The following is a 26,841-nucleotide window of genomic DNA, read 5'->3' as shown; positions in this document are numbered from 1 at the left end:
TAATAAAGAAGAAAATCCTGCCATTTGAGACAACATGGATGAATCTTGAGAGCATTATGCTAAGTGAAATAAGTCAGACAGAGAAAGACAAGTACTGTATGATCTCACTTATATGTGGAATCTAAAAAAACTAAACTCATAAAGACAGAATAGATTGGTGGTGGTGGTGGTGGTGGTGGAGTGGGTGGGTGGGTGGGTGGGTGGGTGGAGGATGGGAGAAATGGGTGAAGATGGTCAAAGAGTACAAACTTCCAGATATAAAATGAATACATTCTGTGGATGTAATGTACAACATTAGTTATCTATACTGTATTGTATATTTGAAAGTTACTAAAGAGTAGGCTTTTAAAGTTCCCACCACACACAAAAAAACTGTAACTATGTAATGTGACAGATGTGTTAACTAACCTTGTTGTGGTAATCATGACAGAGAGAGAGAGGAGTCATTACATTGTACACATTAAACTTACACAATGTTAAATGTCAATTATATCATCTTGTTAAAGCTGGAGAAATAATTTTTTTATTTTAAGCAAACAAATAAATAAGTAATAATCCCATTCACAGTAATATCATGTCATAAAATGTCTATGACTAAATCTTACAAAAGATGTTCAAGACCTCTACAACTTCTTTTGGAGAAAATTTTTTTGTAACAAAATTGATTTCTTTAATAGGTACAGCACTATTCAGAATTTTTTATTTTTTCTTGCATCAATTTTAGTAAGCTGCATTTTTCAAAATATCTGTCCACTTTGTTTAAGTTGTCATATTTGATGGTATAAAGTTATTCACAGTGTTCTCTTATTACCCTATTATATAGCCTGTGGTTAGAACCCTTTTATTTCTGATATTGGTGAATTGTTTTGACTCTCCTTTTTCCTTGACCATCCTACTAGAGACCTGTCAGTTTTGTTCGTGGTTTTAAAAAAACATCTTTCGTCTTTGTTGATTTTCTCTATTACCTGTCTGATATTTATTTATTTATTTCTGTTCTTTATTATTCACTTCTTTCTACTTTAGGTTGGCTTTGCTTGTCTTTTTTTAGTTTCTTAAGGTGGGACCTTGGGTCACTGATATTAACAGTGACCCAAGGTCACTTTTCTAACATAAGCACTTAAAACCATAGTTTTCACTCTGATGTACCAGCTTTAGACTAGTTTTAGCTCTGTCTCACAAACTTTGTGTACTTACACCATCATTCAGTGAAAATACTCTCTAATTTGTCTTGTCATTTGTCTTTGAAATATTTAGAAGTATGCTCTGTTTTATGGCCCATAACCCGGTTTTTGGTCATTATCACTTCATCTTGGTGAATGTTATATGCACTTGAAAGGAATGTGTATTCTGCTGTGGTTGAATGTTGTGTTTTATAAATGTCAATTAAATCAGGAAGGTTGATAGTGTTGTTAAATGTAACTGTATCCTTACTGATTTTTTGTGTACTTGTTTATCAAATGCTGATAGAGAATATTAAAATCTTCTATCACAATTGTGGAACTTCTATTTCTCCCTACAGTTTGGTCAATCTTTACTGCATGTATTTTTAGGCTCTCTTATTAAGTGCATACACACATAAAATTGAAAAGTCTTCCTGATAAAATGACCCTTTTATCATTCTGATATTCCTCCCATTTTATCTCTAGAAATACTCTTTGCCTTGAAGTATTAAAATAGCCACTCTGTATGACACCCTTAGGTCCGTCCACCTCTCTACAAATGATCCAGTTTTGTTCCTTTTTTGTGGCTGAGTAACATTCCATTGTATATATGTACCACATCTTCTTCTTTTTTATTATTTAAAAAAATTTAAACATTTAAAAAAATTTATTGGAGTATAGTTGATTTACAATGTTGTGTTAGTTTCAGGTGTACATCAAAGTGATTCAGTTATACATATACATATATTCATTCTTTTTGATATTATTTTTTCATATAGGTTATCACAGAATATTGAGTAGAGTTCCCTGTGCTATACAGTAGGTCCTTCTTGGTTGTCTAACTTACATATACTAGTGTATGTTCACCCCAAGCTCCTGATTTATCCCCACCACCACCACCATATTTCCCCTTTGGTAATCATAAGTTGTTGGGGGGGTTTTGTAATTTTATTTTATTTATTTTTTTAATACAGCAGGTTCTTAGTAGTTATATATCTCGTACATATTAGTGTATATATATCAATCCCAATCTCCAGATTCATCCCACCACCCACCCCCACACTTTCCCCCCTTGGTGTCCATACGTTTGTTCTGTATATCTGTATCTCTATTTCTGCCTTGCAAACTGGTTCATCTGTACCATTTTTCTAGATTCCACATATATGCGTTAATAAGATATTTGTTTTTCTTTCTAACGTACTTCATTCTATATGACAGTCTCTAGGTACACCCACGACTCTACAAATGACCCAATTTCATTCCTTTTTATGGCTGAGTAGCATTCCATTGTATATATGTACCACATCTTCTTTATCCATTCGTCTGTTGATGGGCATTTAGGTTGCTTCCATGACCTGGCTATTGTAAATAGTGCTGCAATGAACATTGGGGTGCATGTGTCTTTTGGAATTATGGTTCTCTCTGGGTATGTGCCCAGTAGTGGGATTGTTGGGTCATATGGTAGTTCTATTTTTAGTTTCTTAAGGAACCCTCCATACTGTTCTCCATAGTGGCTATATCAATATTAATGCATATATGTGGAATTAGAAAAACTGTATAGATGATCTTACTGGCAAAGCAGAAATAGAGACACAGACATAGAGAACAAATGTATGGATACCAAGGGGGAAGGAGGGGTGGGAGGAATTGGGGGATTGAGATTGGCACAATACACTATTGATACTTTGTATATAATAGATAACTAGTAAGAACACACTGTATAGCACAAGGAACTCTACTTAATGCGCTGTGGTGACCTAAATGGGAAGGAAATCCAAAAAAGAGGGGATATATGTATATGTATAGCTGATTCATTTTGCTGTACAGTAGAAACTAACACAACATTGTAAAGCAACTATACTCCAATAAAATTAATTTTAAAAAAATTTTTAAATACCACTCCAATCTTGTAATGTTTACTGTTTGTATAATGTGTCTTTTTCCATGTATTTACTTTCAACCTTTTTGTGTCCTTATATTTAAAGTGTATTTCTTAGAGGCAGCATATAGCAGAGTCTTGCTTTTTTATTCACTCTGTCAATCTCTGTTTTTTAATGGAGTATTAAGACCATTAATGTTTAATGAAATTATTGCTGTGGTTGAATTTAGATGCACCATTTTTTAATTTGTATTCTGTTTGTCTCTGTTGTTATTGCTGTGGTAATTTTCTTACATCTGCTCCTTTTCTCTTGCCTTCTTTTGGATTATTTGAATATTTTTTAGTATTCCATTTTAACCTGTTGGCTTTTTGGCTATACCTCTTGTTTTATTTGTCCATTTTGGAGTTATTTTGTTGTATTTTTTTTGTTCTTAGTGATTTGCCTAGTGATTACAATATACATACCTGATCTTCTCATTCTACATAGAATTAATATGCCACCACTAACGTAAAATGTAGAAGTTTCGCAACCACATATGCCCTTTACTACCTTAACTTTTACAATAGAGTTGTCATATGTATTGTACCTTCATATGTATATATATCCCTTCAAAATGTTATACATGATATATATATATCCTTCAAAATGTTATAAATTTTTTTTTCAGTGGTCATACATAAGTACAGGGAAGAAAAACATTTACCAGTCCTGTTGCTGTTCTCTCATTCTTAAAGAGTCAAGCTTCCCTCTAGTATCGTTTTCCTCAGTGTGAAGAATTTATCTTAGCATTTCTTGAAATGTTCATCTGCTGGGGATAAATTCTCTTAAATTTTCTTCATCTGAGAATGTCTTTATTTTGCTTTCATTCCTAAAAGACATTTTCATTGGATGTTGAATTCCGGGTTAACAGTTGTTTTCTTTGAGCATATTATGCTGTTCTAATACCTTCTGGCCTCCCTTAGTTTCTGATTAGAAATCTACAGTCATTTGAATTTGTATTCTCCTGCACATAATGTGCTATTTTTCTCTAGCTTCTTTCTAGATTTTTTAATTTATCATTGGTTTTTAGAAGTTTGAGTTTGATGAGTTCTAACATACTGTTTTTTAATTTTTATCCTATTTAAGGTTCACTGAGCTTCCTGAATCTATAAATTACATTTTTCACCAAATTTGGGGAGTATTTTGGCCATTATTTCTTCAATTTCTTTTTTTTATCTCAGTCTCTTTATCCTTGCCTTCTGAGACTACAGTCACACATACTCATATTGTCCCACAGAGCCCTAAAGTTATGTTCTTTTTTTTTCCTTCAATTTTTTTCTCTGTTCTTCAGATTGGACAACTTCTATTGATCTATCCTCAAGCTCACTGACTCTTTTCTCTATCATTTCCATTTTGCTATCGAGCCCATCCAGTTTTCAGATATTGTATTTTTTCAGTTCTACGTTTTCCATTATATTATTTTTTAGTTCTAAAATATCCATTCGGTTCTCTATTTCCCTGTTAAGAGCTCCTTTTTTTCCATGCTTTTCAAGCATGTTTTCCTTACCTCATGGCACACAGTTATAAGAGCTGCTTTAAAGCCTGTCTGATGACTCCAACATCTAGTCACATTGACTTTGGCTTTTGCCGATTATCTTTTCTGTTGGGGCAAAGATGTGGATACATTTTCTTGGTTTTTTAAATATTTATGTAACTTTTGAAATGTATCTGGGCATTACGAATGTTATATTTTGTAGACACTGAGTCCTGTTATCATTGTCTGGACAATGTTGATGTTTTTGTTTCAGTAGCAATCAATTGTTTAGGCTCACATTGCAGGTTCTATCTTCCCATCTACGGGCACTGGTGCAAATTTCAGTTTAGTCGTCAAAGCCCCTGCTATGCTGGTTGAGTCTGTCACTCCCATTTGTACTTCAAGAATGACTCTGAGACGTGCAGATTCATATACAGAATTAGGGATCTGTTTTCCAGTTCTCTCCACTCTAGTATTTTCCCCTCAGTCTCCAGCCCCCAAGGGCTCCTTTTCCTAGTTTCTATAGCCAGAAGGACTGGTTTTCCATTACAATTTCATCTGCCTATACTGCCATCACTCCCTCACTGTTCCATAATGGTACCCACCCTTGGGGTAAAGCTGTTAGAAAGAAGAGGGGGAAAAGGGAATCTCACCACCATGTGGTGATTTATCCATGTGTTGCCCCTCCTCAACAATCTGTCTGCTTTGATTCAGTTTTCAGAATCCTCAAATAGCATGTTTTTGTGGGGGGTTTTTTGGCTTGTATTTTGTCCAGTGTTTATAGTTGTAATGAATGGGAGAGATGGTTGTATTGAGAGATGGCCATGTCAGAACCAAATTCCTTAGTAGCTTAATAGGCTTAAAATTGGGGCCATTTCACTACCATCCCAGTTATCTGAATTGAAAAATTCCAACAGGGGCTTGGGCACATATGTGTGCCTGCATGTATGTGTGTGTGTGCATGTGTGATAAGCACTTGATCCATGTACTAGTATAAATTCTTATCTCAAAGTGTTATTGCAAGGCTTAAAGGAAATAAAGTGCTCAGTACAGTGTCTGGTAAATTGCAGACATGGGTAAATATAAGTTCTCTTTACTACTACTGAGTATAAAGTACACTGAACTGCAAAGACCAGTTTTTTCAAACAAAAATAATAACTATGATGGAAAGTCAGGATGCTTAGACATGTTCTTGGCATCTAATGATTACAGACACTGACAGTTTCTCTTTCTGTTCTTAATTATATGCTACCTCGTCATTCTCTTTTGTTTACTCTTTCTCTTTGTTGACAACAATCAGTTGTGTCATTGGGCTGGCAATGAAGTCATGCCCACTTATAGTAACAACTAAAGAAGAATATGTTTCCATAGTTCCGGCCCACCCTAAAGCCTTAAGTCAATCCTCTGCCTGCTTTGCATCATTATCACATACAATGGAGTTGCCTGAAAGGAAACCACAAGGAAAGCAATCATCTTCTAAACCCAAACTCACTTCAAAGTGAAGTTCTCCATATCTAACAGCTGAGAATACCAAGGTGCACACTCTGAGTGGCACACGATATTCCATGACAATTAAGAAAAGACTACTGCAACACAGTCTCCAAAAAGGGGATTTGGAGGAAGTGGAAGAGAAATGGAATGAGGGAAAAGTAAAGAAAGATTTAGTGAGAGAAAGAGAGAAACTAAAGTTTCCCTGTTTCTTTAAAGTGTAGGAAGAATACTAGTCAAAATATAATCATTCAAATCCTTTTTAGTCTTGCAGCTGTAACAATATGACCCAATCCCACAGAAGTCAAAGCCATTTGCCATAAATAGAGGTGTCCCATCATCCCCAGGTCATGCACAGGACTGCTTTTCCTGAGGCCCCTGCTTCTGGTACTCTGCAAGCAAAAAATAAAGAGCATTTTAAAATGGAGAGTTGAAATGCAGTCTGCATAGAATTTAAACCCTCTGATTAACCCTCTAAACATAACCATATCCACCAGCTTTTCTAGTGGCCTTGGTTAGGCAAGCATGGACTCCATAACCTACCCTCCTCAGCCTATTTCATCCATTTTTTCAATAACAGCAAATCTAAAGCATTAACCAGGGGAAGATCTGTTTCCATAGCTCTGCTCCATTCTAAAGCTTTAAGCCAGCTCACTGCCTGCTTTGCATCACAGTCACACATAAGGAAACTGGGAAAAACCATAACCTCCTAAATCCAATCTCACTTCAAAATGAAGACGCTCCCATATGCAACCAAGAATATCAAGGTGCAATATATGAGTGACAACAATATTCAAAGGCAATAAATAAAAGATTAGTGCAACACATTCTCCAAAACATGGGATTGGTAAGGCAAGCAGGCGCGGTGGAAGAGGAAATGGCTCCCTGTGCTCCAGGCACTGGCCTTCTGAAAGCAAAAGCAACCTTGCTCTTTCAGATGTTCTCTAATCCAGTAGGATCTCAAAAGAGAAGAAGGTTGGGCTTCCCTGTCGGTGCAGTGGTTGAGAGTCTGCCTGCCGACGCAGGGAACACGGGTTCCTTCCCTGGTCCGGGAGGATCCCACATGCCGCGGAGCGGCTGGGCCCGTGAGCTGTGGCCGCTGAGGCTGCACGTCCGGAGCCTGTGCTCTGCAACGGGAGAGGCCACAACAGTGAGAGGCTCGCGTACCACACACACACACAAAAAAAAAAGAGATAGAAGAAGGTTGAGGAGTATAACTCCTTCTTTACACCACTGCAGCAGTAGATGACAAGATTGGGACTGGAGCACTTGTGACTATGGAGCTGACATCTTTTCATGCAGCTCAGCTTTTCAATTGGGCCAAAGGGTGGGAACGTACAGCTTATGGGCGCATAGCAGCAGATCTCTGAAAGAATCATATTTGGAGTAACAAGATCTATTTCTGGTCTGTAATCAATCAGAAAACAAAGGAAAGCAGGCCTAAGTGATTACTGATTGCCAAGTGTCATACAGCAGGTCCACAGCAACTATAACTTCATATAGATGTAATTGTCACTCTGATGTCTTAAGGGTCAAACAGCAACTAAAGATAGCATGGAGAAGGATGTTTAGAACACAAGTGCAAGTATTTTTTTAAAGCATTGAATTACATTATTGAAGCATTTTGTTGGCTCCTTTACTTAATTTTGTTGCAAGTCAGTAAAAGAAAAAGAGAAAATTTAAGAAAGTTTTTTTAAAAAACACCTTCTTGGAAATATTTATTATTCCTGGATAGTGTTAAAGAAACATCATGCTTGGGAGGAAAGAAAGATATCATATTTAGTAACTACTCTGCCCAAGCACTCTGCCAAGTATGTTTACAGTAACCGCTTTCAGTTTCACAAACCCTGTGAAGTTTACCTCCATTTTAGAGATGAGAAAACTGAGAATCAGAGATAGTAAGTGACTTGCCCAAAGTCACAGAGCAAATGAGCAGTAGATCTGGGGTTCTAACTGGCTCACTCTGATTACAAATGCCCTTACAATTCTACTATGCAAAATGTAGAAGCAACTGAGTGCTGGTTCTGGTTATTCATTCACCAAGTCACTGAGTGACCATGGACAAGACCCCCTATTTCTCTGGGGCTTCTTTTCCTCACATGGAAATGGTGGCTCCCAAGCCTCCCTTCAGCACTACCTCATACGCCCCCCTGCACGGGGGTTCCCAACCCTTCCACTACCAAGGACCTTTTCTTCTTTCTTGTAGTTTTCCTCTTGGAAGCCATCCTTAGAATGATGGATCTACCCAAATTTGTATCTCTCAAGGAATAATTAATTTATTTTTCCCATTGTAATTAATAATAAAAAAAAATTCTATGTATCATTTAGGGTCCAGTGAGGAAAACAGAAACCACTCAAGGTATTCCAAACAGAGAAGATTTAACATGAGGAATTTACTGCACAGATGATAGGAGAGCTGAAGGAGCACCCAGGAAATGGTGAGACAACCCAGAACCCAGCAAGAGCAGAAAGCCACGGCCATTCCTATGTCTGAAGAAACAATAAGAGGGGGTGTTGCTGTTAGAGTCCAAAGCTGCAGCCATCCAACAGGTACCAGAACCACAGTGGAGGCTGCCTAGTGGGATAGGACCATAAAGGGAGGGACTGTCCAATGGACGTTAGAGCCACTGAGAAAACACAGCCAACGAAGGAGGCACAGCCCAAGGCAGAGCAGAAGGGAAAGATCCCTGGTTTCTCCCCCTCTTCGACCCTCTAGACTTTCTCTGATGTATTCCATTAGCTGAACCTACTCATAAGTAAATTTGCAAGTAAACCTGGGAAATATAATTCCCTATGATACAGAGCAGAGCAAGGAAAGGTGGACAATGAATTTGAGTGCAGAAAGGTAAGTGATCTACATTACCCCATTTGACTGGTAATCAGAGCTTCTGATCAGTATATGACAACAAAGTGCCCCAAGGGACTAGATAGAACTCTGGCCAAAAGCAAAGCAACTTAACATCTTATTTAGCCCATGACACTTGGCCTCAGATTAAGTGTACACTTTCCATTTGGCTCCTTAAAATTGTTTTTATACCTTTTGGAACAGTCAGGTGATCAGGGACACCAGTTTGGGAATCAAAATTCACATTTCACCAATTTGTTTTGAATGTGATTCTTATAAAATGGTGAGTAGACTCAAAGAACAGTGAGGGGGAAAACTGCTTCCTAAATCTAGCCCTGCCTGAAGGGACCCTCAGGAAATGACTTCCCCTTCTTTGTATCTCAGATTTCCTGTTTGCAAATGAGTAGTCAAAAATCACTACTAATCTCCAGAATTACAAGCTATTATAGTGTTACAAAATCACTACTAATCTCCAGAGTTACTAAATGAAATTATGTAGCAGAGTTCTAAATTTACTCACCACACCCAGAAAATGTACCATATTTCATAGAGTTTAAAATGTAATTTTTTTTGTATTTTAACATCTCTAAAATTGAGATATGCCATACCATAACCTACCATAGTTTAATTGGTAGCTGTGATGGTCAGTTTTATGTATCAACTTGACTAGGCTACAGTCCTCAGCTATTCACTCAAACATTAATCTAGGTATTACTATACGGTGTTTTATAGATGTGATTAACATACATAATCAGTTGAGTTTTTTTGTAAACTTTTTAAAAAAATAAGTTCATTTCTATCTTTTTTTAACTTTTTATTTTATATTGGAGTAGAGTTTATTAACAATGTTGTGTTAGTTTCAGGTGCATAGCAAAATGATTCAGTTATACCTATACATGTATCTATTCTTTTTCAAATTCTTTTCCCATTTAGGTTGTTACAGAATATTGAGGAGAGTTCCCTGTGCTACACAGTAGGTCCTTGTTGGTTATCCATTTTAAATATAGCAGTGCGTACATGTCAATCACATACTCTCTAACAATCCCTTCCCCCTACCTTTCCCCCTGGTAACCATAAATTCCTTCTCTAAGACTCTGAGTCTCTCTCTGTTTTGTAAAACTGAAATTAGAACATTCTTTAACATCATACACAAAAATAAGCTCAAAATGGATTAAAGACCTAAATGTGAGACCAGACACTATAAAACTCTTAGAGGAAAACATAGGCAGAACACTCTCTGGCATAAATCGCGGCAATATCTTTTTCAATCCATCTCCCAGAGTAATGGAAATTAAAAAAAAAAAAATGGGACATAATTAAACTCAAAAGCTTTTGCACAGCAAAGAAACCCATAAAAAAGATGAAAAGACAACCCTCAGAATGGGAGAAAATATTTGCAAATGATGTGACCAACAAGGGATTAGTCGCCAAATTTACAAACAGCACACGTAGCTTAATATCATCAAAACAAACAACCCAATCAAAAAAATGGGCAGAAGATCTAAGTAGACATTTCTCCAAAGAAGACATACAGGTGGCCAAGAGGCACGTGAAAAGATGTTCAATATCGCTAATTATTAAAGAAATGCAAATCAAAACTACAATGAGGTATCACCTCACACCTGTCAGAATGGCCATCATCAAAAAGTCTACAAACGGGCTTCCCTGGTGGCGCAGTGGTTGAGAGTCCGCCTGCCGATGCAGGGGATACAGGCTCGTGCCCCGGTCCGGCAAGATCCCACATGCCGCGGAGCGGCTGGGCCCGTGAGCCATGGCCGCTGAGCCTGCGCGTCCGGAGCCTGTGCTCCGCAACGGGAGAGGCCACAACAGTGAGAGGCCCGTGTACCGCCAAAAAAAAAAAAAAAAAAAAAAAAAAAAAGTCTACAAACAATAAACGCCGGAGAGGCTGTGGAGAGAAGGGAGCTCTCCTACACTGTTGGTGGGCATGTAAATTGGTACAGCCACTATGAAGAACAGAATGGATGTTCCTTAAAAAACTAAAAATAGAGCTACCATATGACCCTGCAATCCCACTCCCGGGCATATATCCAGAGAACAACATGGTCCAAAAGGACACATGCACCCCAACGTTCGTTGCAGCACTGTTTACAATAGCCAAGACATGGAAGCAAACTAAATGTCCATCAATAGAGAAATGGATAAAGAAGATGTGGTACCTATATATAACGGAATATTACTCAGCTCTTTTTTTTTTTTTTTTTTTGCGGTACGCGGGCCCCTCACTGCTGTGGCCTCTCCCGTTGCGGAGCACAGGGTCCGGATGCGCAGGCTCAGCGGCCATGGTTCACGGGCCCAGCTGCTCTGCGGCATGTGGGATCTTCCCGGACCGGGGCACGAACCCGTGTCCCCTGCATCGGCAGGTGGACTCTCAACCACTGCGCCACCAGGGAAGCCCCTCAGCTCTTAAAAAGAATGAAATAATGCCACTTGTAGCAACTTGGATGCACCTAGAGATTGTCATACTGAGTGAAGTAAGTCAGAGAAAGTGAAGTATCATATATCACTTACATGAGAAATCTAAAAAACATGATACTACTGAACTTATTTACAAAATCAGTTAACTTTAAGTAAAGGAGATTATCTTAGATAATCTGGGTGGGACTGATTCAATCTGTTGAAAGACCTTAAGAACAAAGTTGAGACTTCCCTGATGAAGAAGGAATTCTGCCTGTGGACAGCAACTTCAGTTCATGCCCAAGTTTTGCATCCTGCTCTTCCTAACCTTCCCTAATACCCACAATCTCATAAGCCAATTCCTCGTAATAAATCTTTTAATATATATCTCCTACTAGTTCTGCTTCTCTAATTGAACACTGACTGACATAGTAGCTCTATTTTTTCTTAGTAATTCATAAAAATAATGGTTCTTCTATTAATCAATGGCATCTTAGCTTTGATAAAATACAGGAATTTCTACTTTCATTCCGTAACCCATATGATCACACTCATAAGCCCCTATCCTCTAGAGCAAGCCTGGGAAAAAATTAAAGGTCTTTCCAATCCAGCAAACTTGATTCAATGCAACAATTACTGCAGTCCCTTTAATTAATTGCTTGATTTATTTGGGTAAAGTCTCCTCTCCCTCCTCATTCTCCAATCCAAGATGATGGCTTGTTGGAGGAGACAGCAATGATCATATATGATTATGTGACAGAGAGGGAAAGCAGGTCCTCAGAGCCATATGGGGTCATCTGGATTCTGCAGAGTGGCTGGACTGAGCTTCTCCCTGAACTGGTGACCACAGAGGTGCAAATGAGTCTGCCTGGCCATTTGAGGTCACATGCTAGGGCTCACTGCTGGAACCCATGATTTAAGCTATTTATCCTCATCTTTAAGATCTCACCAAAAATGAATTTTATCCTTTATCAGGACCTCTGTTAGTTCACCAGGACCCTCAGCATCTCAACCTCCCCTCCATAGGCATAAAGTAACTTAAAAGTCCTCTATGTACCATGCACAGGCCCAGGGGATCCAGAATTGCTGACTTAGGTTCCCAATACCATTTGCTCATATGCCACACTGGCCATGGTACCAAGCCCACAGCTGCATTTTTCCTGCAGGGCTTCAGTCTTCACCACACTAGTCCAAAGGAGCGAAGGGTTTCTTTGGCTCCCTCATTCCAGTATGAATGACACTTTCTAAAGCCCCATCCCCTTCCCTATCCCACATTAGGCCCTGGAAGAAGAGAAACAAGGACACTGACATCTGACTTCCTTATTCCCATAATCATCCCAGACTGGAAGGGCAAGCTTTGTGTATTGCTCTCTACATCATATCTTCCTCCCACCCGAGGGCAGCAAGACCCTTGGATCAGCCTACAGAGGCAGAACAGGAATCTTCTGAACATGTCAGGAAGAAACTGAATGATCTGAGCCCACCGGACCCTATTCTTGATAGGTTTCAGATATTCAGAAAAGCCTCTTTCATTGGTCGATCGAGCCCATCATCTCAATAAGTAGGAAACCCCCCAAATATCAAGATCTACAACAGATGGAAATACACCTGGAAAAAAATTTTAATATGTCATCTACATTACAAATACTTGTGTCACCATTAGGATCAAGAGTCTACATGCCACATATGAACACAATACCCAGGCTTTCACAAATCTATTCAATCAGGAAGACTTGGATTGACTGAGTGAGTTTTAATGAATCAATAACGGGTAGCGCACAGAACAGCAAATCCAGGTCCTGCCACTTAAACATCTGAGCTCTGCCACCTCCTCCACAAAATCCTTTATTGAAATGTGAAAATGCTTCATAAATTTCACAGTGCTATGTGCATACACGCTATTAATCTTTTTGAAAGCATTAAAATCCTTACTTCACTAGTTTTTAAAATTATGTTACTCAGACTAACTTCTTAAGTACTGCTGGTCTATGGCCAATTTTCCCAGCTAAAACAAAATCCATGGTCTCATTATGCTGTAACATAACGTATTAGAATACAATTATTATTATTAACTAACTGAAATATGGTCCTTGTTTCAGCTTGACATTTCTTCTTCCTTTTTTATCATTTTTGTTTATTTCCTAATAACCTGAGAAGGATTGAACATACTTTTTAACCAAATTTTATGCAGTGCCGTAGGACGGGTTATAACTAATTTGTTCAGTTTGCCACTTGAAACAAAATGTGTGTTGCTTCACTTTTCAAACACTGAAGATACTCTGTAGTTTTGCAGAATTTCAGTAAATCTGGTAAATAAAAGAAATTACAGAAATTCAGATTGTCCTAAATATTGACTGTGGGTTACAGAACACCTAGTGATTTTTAGTAGTTAAGAGAAGTCGTATACTTCCTGAACTTGATGATGTTAACAAAGCCCAGAAGTGTTGGCTGATAAGAGCAAAAGCTACCTTTAGTTAAAAAAAAGTTGTGCGGGCTTCCCTGGTGGCGCAGTGGTTGAGAGTCCGCCTGCCGATGCAGGCGACACGGGTTCGTGCCCCGGTCCGGGAGGATCCCACATGCCGCGGAGCGGCTGGGCCCGTGAGCCATGGCCGCTGGGCCTGCGCGTGCCGAGCCTGCGCTCCGCAACCGGAGAGGCCACAACAGTGAGGGGCCTGCGTACCGGGGGAAAAAAAAAAAAAAAAAAAAAAGGAAAAAAAAGTTGTGCTTGTGTGCAACTCTTTTTTTTTATACAACAGGTTCTTATTAGTTATCTATTTTATACATATTAGTGTATATATGTCAATCCCAATCTCCCATTTCATCCCACCACCCCCACACACACTTTCCCCCCTCGGTGTCCATACGTTTGTTCTCTACATCTGTATCTCTATTTCTGCCTTGCAACCAGTTCATCTGTACCATTTTTCTAGATTCCACATATATGCGTTAATATACGATATTTGTTTTTCTCTTTCTGACTTACTTCACTCTGTAAGACAGTCTCTGGGTCCATCTACATCTCTACAAATGACCCAATTTCATTCCTTTTTATGGCTGATTAATATTCCATTGTATATATGTACCACATCTTCTTTATCCATTCATCTGTCGATGGGCGTTTAGGCAGCTTCCATGACCTGGCTATTGTAAATAGTGCTGAAATGAACATTGGGGTGCATGTGTCTTTTTGAATTATGGTTTTCTCTGGGTATATGCCCAGTAGTGGGATTGCTGGATCATACGGTAATTCTATTTGTAGTTTTTTAAGGAACCTCCATACTGTTCTCTATGGTGGTTGTATCAATTTACATTCCCACCAACAGTGCAAGGGGGGTCCCCTTTCTCCACACCCTCTCCAGCATTTGTTGTCTGTAGATTTTCTGATGACGCCCATTCTAACCTGTGTGAGTAGATACCTCATTGTAGTTTTGATTTGCATTTCTCTAATAATTAGTGATGTTGAGCAGATTTTCACGTGCCTCTTGGCCATCTGTATGTCTTCTTTGGAGAAATGTCTATTTAGGTCTTCTGCCCATTTGTTGATTGGGTTATTTGTTTCTGTGATTTTGAGCTGCATGAGCTGTTTATATATTTTGGAGATTAATCCTTTGTTGATTCGTTTGCAAATATTTTCTCCCATTCTGAGGGGTCTCTTTTCTTCTTGTTTATAGTTTCCTTTGCTGTGCAAAAGCTTTTAAGTTTCATTAGGTCTCATTTATTTATTTTTGTTTTTATTTCCATTACTCTAGGAGGTGGGTCAAAAAAGATCTTGCTGTGATTTTTGTCAAAGAGTGTTCTTCCTATGTTTTCTTCTAAGAGTTTTATAGTGTCGGGTCTTACATTTAGGTCTTTAATCCATTTTGAGTTTATATTTGTGTATGCTGTTATGGAGTGTTCTGATTTCATTCTTTTACATGTAGCTGTCCAGTCTTCCCACTGGCTCCACTTATTGAAGAGACTGTCTTTTCTCCACTGTATATCCTTGCCTCCTTTGTCACAGATTAGTTGACCGTAGGTGTGTGGGTTTATCTCTGGGCTTTCTATCCTGTTCCATTGATCTATATTTCTATTTTTGTGCCAGTACCATATTGTCTTGATTACTGTAGCTTTGTAGTATAGTCTGAAGGCAGGGAGTCTGATTCCTCCAGCTCGTTTTTTTCCCTCAAGATTGCTTTGGCTATTTGGGGTCTTTTGTGTCTCCATACAAATTTTAAGATTTTTTGTTCCAGTTCTGTAAAAAATGCCATTGGTAATTTGATAGGGATTGTATTGAATCTGTAGATTGCTTTGGGTAGTACAGTCATTTTCATAATACTGATTCTTCCAATCCATGAACATGGTATATCTCTCCATCTGTCTGTGTCATCTTTGATCTCTTTCATCAGTGTCTTATAGTTTTCTGAGTACAGGTCTTTTACCTCCTTAGGTAGGTTTATTCCTAGGTATTTTATTCTTTTTGTTGCAACGGTGAATGGGATTGTTTCCTTAATTTCTCTTTCTGATTTTTTTGTTCTTAGTGTATAGGAATGCAAGAGATTTCTGTGCATTAATTTTGTATCCTGCTACTTTACCAAATTCATTGATTAGCTCTAGTAGTTTTCTGATGGCGTCTTTAGGATTCTCTATGTATAGCATCATGTCATCTGCAAACAGTGACAGTTTTACTTCTTCTTTTCCAACTTGTATTCCTTTTATTTCTTTTTATTCTCTGATTGCTGTGGCTAGGACTTCCAAAACTATGTTGAATAATAGTGGTGAGAGTGGACATCCTTGTCTTGTTCCTGATCTTAGACGAAATGCTTTCAGTTTTTCACCATTCAGAATGATGTTTGCTGTGTGTTTGTCATATATGGCCTTTATTATGTGAGGTAGGTTCCCTCTATGCCTACTTTCTGGAAAGTTTTTATCATAAATCGTTGCTGAATTCTATCAAAGGCATTTTCTGCATCTACTGAGATGATCATATGGGTTTTTTTCTTCAATTTGTTAATATGGTGTATCACATTGATTGATTTGCATATATTGAAGAATTCTTGCACCCCTGGGATAAATCCCACTTGATCATGGTGTATGATCCTTTTCATGTGCTGTTGGATTCAGTTTGCTAGTATTTTGTTGAGAATTTTTGCATCTATATTCATCTGTGATATTGGTCTGTAATTTTCTTTTTTTGTAGTATCTTTGTCTGGTTTGGGTATCAGGGTGATGGTGGCCTCATTGAATGAGTTTGGGATCACTCCAACTCTTAAGACCAAACAAATCCTAGATTCAGTTAGGATTAAACTTAAATCCATTTCTCTCGGTTCTCTGAACAACCATCATCAGCCATACTTAATGTGTGTTTTTTTTTAAATTTTGCTTTGTAATGTTAGCTCACACCATACCCACAAGGGCTGTGAGCTGCCTTTCTGAATCTAAGACAGGGTCTTCGCTACCACTGCTAAGGACTGTGGTTCTGAAATGCACAGACCTGTCTAACACCTGCTTTCATCTGAGTTGGAATCCACAGCAGTTGCTGTAACTGTAACAATGGCTGGAGGCCTGCTCACCACGGCAGGTTGGTTTAATTACTTTTCTGACCAACTAAGTAGAGTAATATTTCATTTGGGTTCTCTGTAGAGTGATTTGGTAATTGGTCTGAGACTAGAGGAGGAAAAAAAATCTTTTTTGGCAGGAGCTAGGACCTCCAGACAGATTTTCTAGGAGTCCTGTTTTTAAATAGAGAAGGTGCCGGCAAGGCCTTGGTGAAGCTTTTTTTGGCCATCCCAGCAGTCAGTTGCTCCAGGGGCCTGCATGGGGATGTTTGTTAATCTGTTAAATTGTCATTTTTGAGTACATTTGATTTTTGGAGATTACTAAAGGTCACAGGGAGCCAAGTCAGCTGAACTAGAACTTTGGGATTTAAAAAAAAAAAAAACCTCCACTGAAAATAGAATATTTTCCTGTGTGGTTCATTCACTGGCTTTAAAAACTATTCAAAGGTAGAAGTTTAAAAAAGTAGTTGAGCACTTAGCTCAGAGTAGGTAATTGAAAAATATTTTGTCCTAATAACTCAAATAATGAGACATCATTTGACTAAGTACATAATCTTGCAAGGTCACTGATTTAAAGAGCAATACTAATTTGAATAGATAAATTCTGGAAATCTTAGTCTTTAAATGGTTTGATGACTTTACAGTCTCTGTCTCCATGCGTAAAGGAAAATAAATAAAATAAAAACTATTAGAAAGTACTTTTTAGACCTTCAGGCATGGGCATTGTCTCATCCTGGTTTTGGTCTACACATATTGTCAATAGTTGGTCACTGTTTGTGGATTTGGAAGTTTCTTGGGTAGCATCATTCAGAAGACATAAGCATCATTCAGAAGACCAGATCACAAAAAGGCTTAGCAACAGTATGAAGACAATCCTAAAAGATTTCATTGATTGAAAATTCCATTAGTGTCAGCAAAGTGTCATGGTTACCAAAAAAGTTAATGTAATCTCAGGCGTCAGGAATCAAAATACAGTGTTCAGTCTAATGTTTGCCAGAGTACTGCTCAAATTTGTACTGATAAGGGAACCTGGACTAACATGCTTACTTCTGGAAAACCTGAAGCACAGCAGAGTAAAGTGACTGGCATGGTGAGGGGAACAGAATCCCCAAAATATGACGAGCAATTGCCAGACTTAAGGAAACTTAACCTGGAGAGAGGTTCTGTGGGACACCTGATGATTCACCAATAATGTCTACAAAGGAAGAATAAAGACCAGATTTACCGTATCTTCCTTTTCTTCAACAGGAAGAATTAGGACCAGTAGATAGGAGTTATAAGAAAGGAGACTTGGGTTAGTAGAGCTTTATGAAAATTTAAATGGCCCCAAAATGAAATGAGCTGCCTAGTGAGATAAAAAGGGGCCACTAGCAAGAGATGTTTAGGTGGAAATTACATGACTCTTTGTCAGAAATATTATAAAAGGACTCTTGCACCACAGATGATTAGCCTGGAAGACATCTAAGAACCTTTCCCAATTCTCATAGCCCTTACTTCTAAGTATTACCTGTGATCTCTACTACACATGCTATATGTGTGTGTGTGTGTGTATATATATATATATATATATATATATATATATATATATATACACTTTACATGGGCGGTGGATTTACCTAAACTCATTAAAAATACTGCGACCTGGGCTTCCCTGGTGGCGCAGTGATTGAGAGTCCGCCTGCCGATGCAGGGGATGCGGGTTCATGCCCCGGTCTGGGAAGATCCCACATGCCGCGGAGCGGCTAGGCCCGTGAGCCATGGCCGCTGAGCCTGCGTGTCCAGACCCTGTGCTCCGCAACGGGAGAGGCCACAACAGTGAGAGGCCCGCGTACCGCAAAAAATAATAATAATAATAAAATTAAAAAAATAAAAATAAAAATACTGCGACCTTACCACTGAGAGGAAAAAATAATCTGTTACTCACTTCCTGACATAACTGCTATTAACCACTTATCATTATGAAACTTTCTTGCATTTTTTCAGTTCAATCTTACTACTAACTAGGAATAACTGAAATACTAGGTGAGTGCCTAATATTCAGAAGTGGTTGGCAAACACTAAGCACATATTATGTGTTTGGCATTGCATTCAATGTATGCAAAAATGAATAAGGCATAGTCTCCTCCCATAAGATGTTTATAGGCTAAAAGGTCAAATTACATCTGAAACAAAAATTTTAATATATTCAGTAGTAAGCCAGAAGCCAAAGAACCTAGAGAAGGGGCCCATATTTTAAGCGAAGACTTTCTGGAGAGAATGATGGCTTATCCAGTAGGAGTCAGCCAAGTAGAGGAAAACAGGAAGCGTATTCCAGAGAGAAGGATTGTTGTGAAATGTAAAGCAGCACAGAGTGTGAAAGGATCACTAGAGTATAAGAGGTCAAGTGTGAAGTGGGGAGAGGGCAGGAAATGAGGCTGTGGAGACGGAGAGAAGGCAATGCATAAAGGGCTCATATCCTGTTGCTTAGGAGTTTGGGGACCAGCCACATCAGGACCATAATCAGGGAGGTAACAAGCTTAGATCTGCATTTGGGGTAGAACAGTCCAGCTATAATGCCAAAGAAAGCAAACTTAAAATTTGTAAATTAGAAAACTCATTTGAAGGATGATTTATTCACATATACTGTTGAAGGCTTAATTTTGAAATTCCACTAGATTAAATCCTAGGTTAAGCATAGTTAACATCCTAGATTAAACACACATAAAAGCACAATACATGCAACACAGGGATGGTAAAAGCAACTGCTCACATGGCTCATTCTATGATCCACATCTCCCTCTACTTCCCATTCAATCACCTGCTCCCAGGAATAGGAGGGTCAATCAAACACAGCTCTTTCTTTTTCATCTTTTTCAGAAATACATCTGGAAACCGCCGTTCATCATCTTTGTCCTAATAAGCAGAAAAGCAGAAGTATAAACCTGTCCTTAAAGAAATAAATGTAAAAGATCTTTCTTTTTTATTACTGATGAAAAGCCACCTCTAGTTTTTTTCATATCACCATAGACTGATGGAAAGAAGAAACCTGAAATCCAGGTTACTCTCAGAGGTGACTGTTCTCAACACTGACCATTCTTTTGAGACCAGAGCAAGAAAATGATGGTGTCGTACACCTTAAAGATCATCTCTGGCCAGACATTTCTGGCTTTACCTGGTGACGTCCCCCATCTGAGACAAGACAAATAACACTCCTGATCTGCTCTATCTTATTTCTTCAGAATGAAAATCTCCTGTTCATTTTACACACCACAATTCTTTTGTCCTCCTGTCTCCATCCTTGAATATCCAGTACTGGTGACAGACAATCCATTTTCCAGCACCTCTTATAAAACAGGTGCAGCCTCCCATTTAATTCCATTAACATTCTTAACAGTTTGGTTTAGAGTATCTCGGTCAGACCCTCCACACTACTTCTTTCAAATGTGTGCACGTGTGAATAAAACTATTACTTTTTTCAAAAGCAAAAACTAACTTCTACTTCCTTATAATTCTGTCACAAAGCCACAAAATTAAACAGGAAAAAAAATCCAGCAGCTTGGAGGACTGGAGTTTTGCAACAATTTGCAAATGCTTCATAAGTCTCACCAAAGATGTCTCACTGTCAAAACTGGTCAAACAAGATGAAAACCATTATGGTAACATGGCCATCAGGTAAAGAAAGATGCCTCCGCCTCCTTTTTTTATCTCTAATCCCCAAACTTTATTATTTTCCACAGAAAAGTTTAATAACATGGAGCTATGGGAAGACCTAAAATTTTGTTACTACACCTACCCAACCTAAAGAAGGGAAAAATCTGGGGTTCTGAAATGGAGAAGCTGGGGAAAAGGTTAGCTTGAAACAGTGTAGGAAAAATCAGTGTACATGGTGAGTGATCCTATCTGGTCCCAGTGACTCTAGCATCCCTTGCGGCCCTTGGGCATGTACAGCTGTCATTGGTGATGCCTGGATTTCTGTGCTTTGTGCTTTTATCTACCTTTCCTTGGTTCTGCCCTGCCTTCTCCAGTAAATTGGAAGGGTGGGTTCTGTAACTTCTACTTCCTCTAAAACTACAAACAACTCCTAATAAAGTGCTCCCCACATATGGGGCACGTAAACAAGGCCAACAGCCTTGATGACAAGTGAACTAAAGCAGAACTTACCACTGAACACGTAAATTCCCTGGAGTAGAACCATTCTAAGGCTCCATCCACAGAGTTCAGGATTGATGCCTTCTGGAGACATGTTTGTTTTCACTGAGAACAAATACCATTCCCCTTTGAACAACTATTAAATGGATTTCACAGTTCACTGAAACAGTGAACAATGTATGAGTTACAGCTAACATTTTAAAGCTTTACCAAAACTTGAAACTTACATTGTAAATCATTTAGGTCTCAATTCAGAAGTCACCTCCTCAGAGAGACTTGTTCAGACCACAAAGCTAAAGCCACCTTTAGTCACTCTCTAACATATGACCCAATTTAACCTTCTGCTTAGCACTTATCTGTACCTGAAATTATCACACTTGCTTATGTGTTTACTAGTTTATTACGTATTCATTTAACAGCTTATTGTCTGTCTCCACTCACTAGAATATAGTCTATACAACATCAGGGACGCTGTCATTCTCTGCTCCATCTCCAGCCTCCAGAACAGGGTCCAGCACATAGTATGTACCAATTAAACCTTTGTTGAATCTCAGATATATGTTACATCTCCTCTGGTCTGGTATACAGACTTGTTCTGATTGGGGTTTTTTTAATTTAGAGAACATACAGACATAAAAGTTAAATAAAGTCAAGATTGGAGACCACTGCGACCTCAGCATAGTAAAACAAATAGTTCCATTAGATGAATGCCTGGGTGAAATCGTTTTCTTAGAAAACACCCATTAATCATTTTAAAAGATGGTTTATTGGAAAATATGCAGCTAGAAAATAAATGTGAAGTAGATTCTTTGAGCAGCTGCGGGCATGGAAAACAGATTCCCCAGCATAGGAAACGGGTACATCATGCAGCAGGACACTTAACCCTTTATCAGGACTAGTTACATAATCTGTGGTGTCCAATGAAAAATAAAAATGCAGAGTTACGTGTTCAAAAACAATTAAGAATTTAAAGATGGCAACAGCACAGCCTTAAAACAATGCAGGGCCCTTCTGAATATGGGGCCATGTGTCACCTGCCCATGACACTGGCCCTGCTCTTTCTTCATCCACAACAGTAAACTGGGCCAAGCAGGGTGGTATAGACACTAGTCAGAAAAGTAGCTCTCCGAAATTGTGTGTAGCTGGGAGACCAGAGGTTTCCTGGCTCATCACTGACGTGGGGGGGGGGGGGGGGGGGGAGAGAGAGAGAGTTGCACTCATGCAAGCAGATATCTCCATTCCATTACCTAGCAGCATGCAATGGTCACCACAGAGTGACAATCTGAACAGGAAAGAGGAATCTCAGAGAAGAGGGTATGTCCAGGCTGGTGAGAGACAGAGCAAGGGAAGCTGGGAGAAACCAGGAAGACCAACCAACCTCCAGTAGCAAAAATATCTGTCACAGAAAAAGGGAAAGTTGTCCCAAACTGGGAGAGTAATTACAGTCTACTTTCTAATTTTCCCTAAAGCCAATTTGCTCACTTCCAACCTCATAGGAGCCGACGTATTTATCTTCCTTGAGTTTTTATTTATGCTGTAAAATGTACCAAGCAATGGTTAAAGAGGACGTCAGACCCAGTAGTGTGATGTTGGTAGACGCTTTTTAAAAAAACAAGATTTTTATTCACCTCCCCAGCTCCAGTTCCCCCTGCTCATGCCCCACAGTTCTCCTCTGGAAAACTGGAGCAAGTCTGCAGAGGTCTCAGGATGGGGCCCTGAAGTGGCTGGGTGACAGGAGCCCTTCTCCTGGCTTAAAGACTTTGCCTCATCTTGAGTTCCACCAGGACCTGTTCTGTGCTCAGACCTTGCTCCGAGAGTGCTTAAGGAGGAGAAGTCAGCCCTTCCAGATATTTCTTCTAAGTTATTTTATCATGGACTAGTGTGTGCTCGGTGTCCACCCCAATAAAAGGATCTTTCCTACTAGGAAAAAGAAAATCACTGGACAGAACTAGATAGCTGAGCTTTTCAAGGGCCTACATATACCAATTTTAAGATCCATCTCTGACCAAACAGCTTCAAACTTATAAAACCTCTACTGGGGGCAGGGAGGGGCTCCAGGGCCCCCTTGGGAATCTTGGTTGCTCCCGTGTGAGCAGCAGGGGGGAGTCCACATTTAGATTTGTTTTGGACTTTCAGGTAGTAGAAATTAAAATCATCCCAACCTAGTGAGTCCTCTGAAATTTTAGGGTCAGGCAGGAAGTAGAATCTTTATAAGCATATGATTGAATGATAGTTCAGCAGAATAGATTTACAGCTAGTTATAATTAAGTATATTCAGAGTGTTAATTAATCACTTGTTATCAACATGGAAGAAAGTCTCTGACAGAGTACTACAGGCCTCTGTCCTTAAATCTGTTCTAGTTAATAGTTTAAGCTAATGATTTATATGAACACTTAGCAAGTACATTTATCAGATCTACAGATGACCTGGAAATGAGCAAGATAACTAATATGTTAAAATACAGAATCAGTATTCAAATGTATCACAACTAGTCAAATGTTAAGCTAAAACAAACTTAAGAGTTACTTACTGTAAAGACCTTTTCAGGTCCCAAAAATAAATTTCAAAATTGCAGAATATTACCAGCTGTCCCATTTGAATAATCTAAAAATTCTAATTAACCAGAAGCTTCTTAAAATGCAGTAATACATCATGCCGACTCTAAAAAATTAGGAGAGAGGGAGATTCTGAGACTGCATTAATAAATAAATTCACAAAAGCGCAGATCACAGGATAAAATAATCCTACTTTGTCTTCACTGAGCATACCCCCAAGCAGGTTGCAATACTGATTGGGTGCCATGGTATGATTTTAAAAATGGCAACAACACTTGCAGAAGGCCCACCATTACAAGGTTTATAGTGCAAAGCCAGAGCTAAGACCCAGTTAATCTAGACCACTGATTTTCCCCACTATATTATAGTTCTTCCAAGCCATCTTTGGCATTGTCTTATCTAGGAGTAGAATGTGTTCAGGAACATAATTCGTATTCACAAATTTTCTTCAGCAATTTGACCCATATAGAAAAGAATGGCTTCGGAGAATCCAAATAGGATCTTTAGGATGCAATAATTTCTATAATACTCATATATTCAGTTTGAAAAGTGTTTATGGAGCTTATACCATGTGGCTTGCACCGTGTGCGGTGCTGACACTACTTAACAAGACAGTTCCTGCCCTCCTGTCACTCACAGTTCAATGGAGGAGACAACGATGTCAATATTTGAATTCTTATTATCCATCGTGATATACAGTAGTTGTAATTACAAGGTACATGCTGTGGTCTGAATGTTTGTGTACCCCGGCAAAATTCATATGTTGAAAACCTAATACCTAAGGTGACGGTATTACGAGGTGGGGCCTTGGGGAAGTGATTATGTTGGGGGCAGGGGTTGGGAGGGAGCCCTCATGACTGGGATTAGTGTCCTTTAGAAGAGGCCCCAGCGGGCTTCCCTGGTGGCGCAGTGGTCGAGAGTCCGCCTGCCAATGCAGGGGACACGGGTTCGTGCCCCGGACTGGGAGGATCCCACAAGCCGCGGAGCGGCTGGGCCCGTGAGCCATGGCTGCTCAGCCTGCGCGTCCGGACCCTGTGCTCCGCAACGGGAGAGGCCACAACAGTGAGAGGCCTGCGTACCGCAAAAAAAAAAAAAAAAAAAAAAAGAGGCCCCAGAGAGCTTGCTCACCCTTTCCCCTATGTGAAGATACAAAATGTTTGTGACCTGGGCCCTCACCCAGCCATGTTGGCACTATGATCTCGGATTTCCAGACTCCAGAACTAAAAGAAATAAATTTCTGTTTTTTATAAGCCACCCAGTCTATGGCATTTTCTTATAGCAGCCCGAACGGACTAAGAAGTAGTAAAATGACAGGAGGTATTATGTCTAAGATAGCCCAAGAGGCTTCAGAGAAGAAAGGATATCCTACTTATATTTATATCATACCCTGAGCGCTTCTTTTGTTAGGTCAGCAAACGAACTAGCTTTTCACTTTTGTGGAGAGAGCATGAAAAGAAATCAAGACCTTGCTGAGGTGGACTTCCAACTTAGCCCAAGTTCTAACTAAACGCAATACAAAGAGGCAAGAACCATATATAAGACTGACAGAATCACTTAAAATAAATCTCACATAACAAAGAGATGAAGTAGAGGCTAAACTTCAGCATCCACCCGGCAAAGTTCTTCACACATGAAGACCTCACAAATGAACTGACAGCACCGTGTGTACCAGGGAAAGACTGAAGCGTAAGAAAAGTAGTACCTTTCTCTTTCATTTTTGTTATTTCTCCTTCAAAAACCGAGTGGTTATGCCTCCAGGCACTGGTCTCCACCAGAATAAACTCCCCTCAAACTGGCCGGCTTTGGTCCATTATTGTTTGCTCTTTTTCAGATACTAATATCACCGACAGAGCCCACTGGGGTCCCTGGGAAAAATGAGATGGAACTAACCTCACTTGCCTGTAGGGTACCGTGTGTAGAGGTCTTACACTCAGCACTTCAGACCAGAGCTTCTGGAGCAAAATGGCTGCATCCCCACCTCAGTTGGGCGGGCCGTGTGGCAGACACCACGCTTCAAGACGGTGCAGACGTGCCGTGCGCAGAGACGCTAACGGCACGGGATCTGCCCCGTGAGCAGCACAGCTGCGGCAGCCCCGCGAGAACTCCGCTTCCTCTGTGCCCCACCCCCCAGCTGACGAGACTCTCTAAAGCAGCCCCGCCCATGGAGAGAACGTCTGCTCTAGTGTGCAAGCGCCCACCTCTCAATTCTTTAATCAAAGAATAAAGCTTTCCTTTGCTTCTGAACCGAGCACTGCCTCATTCTATTGGCTTGAGTGACACCAGGCAAAAGGACCCTTGTTGGGGCCAGACTCGGGAGGACTGGTAACACTAAAGCAATACTTTTTTATCTTTTTTTTTTTTTCAGTACGCGGGCCTCTCACTGTTGTGGCCTCTCCCATTGCGGAGCACAGGCTCCGGACGCACAGGCTCAGTGGCCATGGCTCACGGGCCCAGCCGCTCCGCGGCACGTGGGATCTTCCCAGACCGGGGCAAGAACCCATGTCCCCTGCATCGGCAGGTGGACTCTCAACCACTGTACCACCAGGGAAGCCCCTTTTTTATCTTTTAAACAGACTATATCTTGCTGAATTTTTCTCGGTGCTATTAAAGTGATTCCCACTATATTTCAATAGGAATATTATGTGAAGTGCACTGTTTGTTCTGGGGTTTTCTCTCCGATGTGTGAGAAACTGTGAAGTACCCATTTTTAACTGCTTGAGAGTATCAATGGGAAGGCACTGTTAACTTCCTAACTGCTGGTTAGGAAGAGGGCTTTGTGTTTTGGAGGCTCTTGTTTTCTTGTGTAGGGTCTGGGATGTGGAGGGTAGAGAGGTTGCACATGGAGAGTGACCAGATAACTCCAGAATATTCAGTGTTCCACCAGCAGGTTCAGCCCCGTTCAACCCTGTGGTGCCTCCTGCCTGGGCATGACAGGGGCGGTCACACTGAGAGTCTCTCCCCTCACTTCTTTGCCTTTTGTAGCTTAGTCATCCTTCTTCTTTTGTGAAACATCCCTCGAACCCGCTTTGAAATTAGTTGTTCTTTCTGTTAAGTTCCCATTTCATTCAACTATTATAGCTCTTATTTCATTCATCCTTATATAACAGTTAGATGTTTCCACATCTGTCTCCCTCACTTCTTGGGAGTAAGAACTGTTCTACTTCATCTGTGATTTTTCTCCATTGGCATGGAACACAGTCCTTTACAGTTAGTAAATCTTTCGTAGGTTGAATTCCATTAACTTCCATCTTTGCATGAAAGAGGCAATCTAATCAATTTATTTTCAGCAACATTTAAACAGACTGCCTTAACTTTCCACTAA

This window comes from Aethalodelphis obliquidens, unplaced genomic scaffold (genome assembly GCF_003676395.1).
Source record: "Aethalodelphis obliquidens isolate GAN/ISIS:26980383/991018 unplaced genomic scaffold, ASM367639v1 scaffold16, whole genome shotgun sequence".
In the NCBI taxonomy this organism is placed as follows: domain Eukaryota; kingdom Metazoa; phylum Chordata; class Mammalia; order Artiodactyla; family Delphinidae; genus Aethalodelphis; species Aethalodelphis obliquidens.
Note: the sequence above shows the minus strand (reverse complement) of the source record.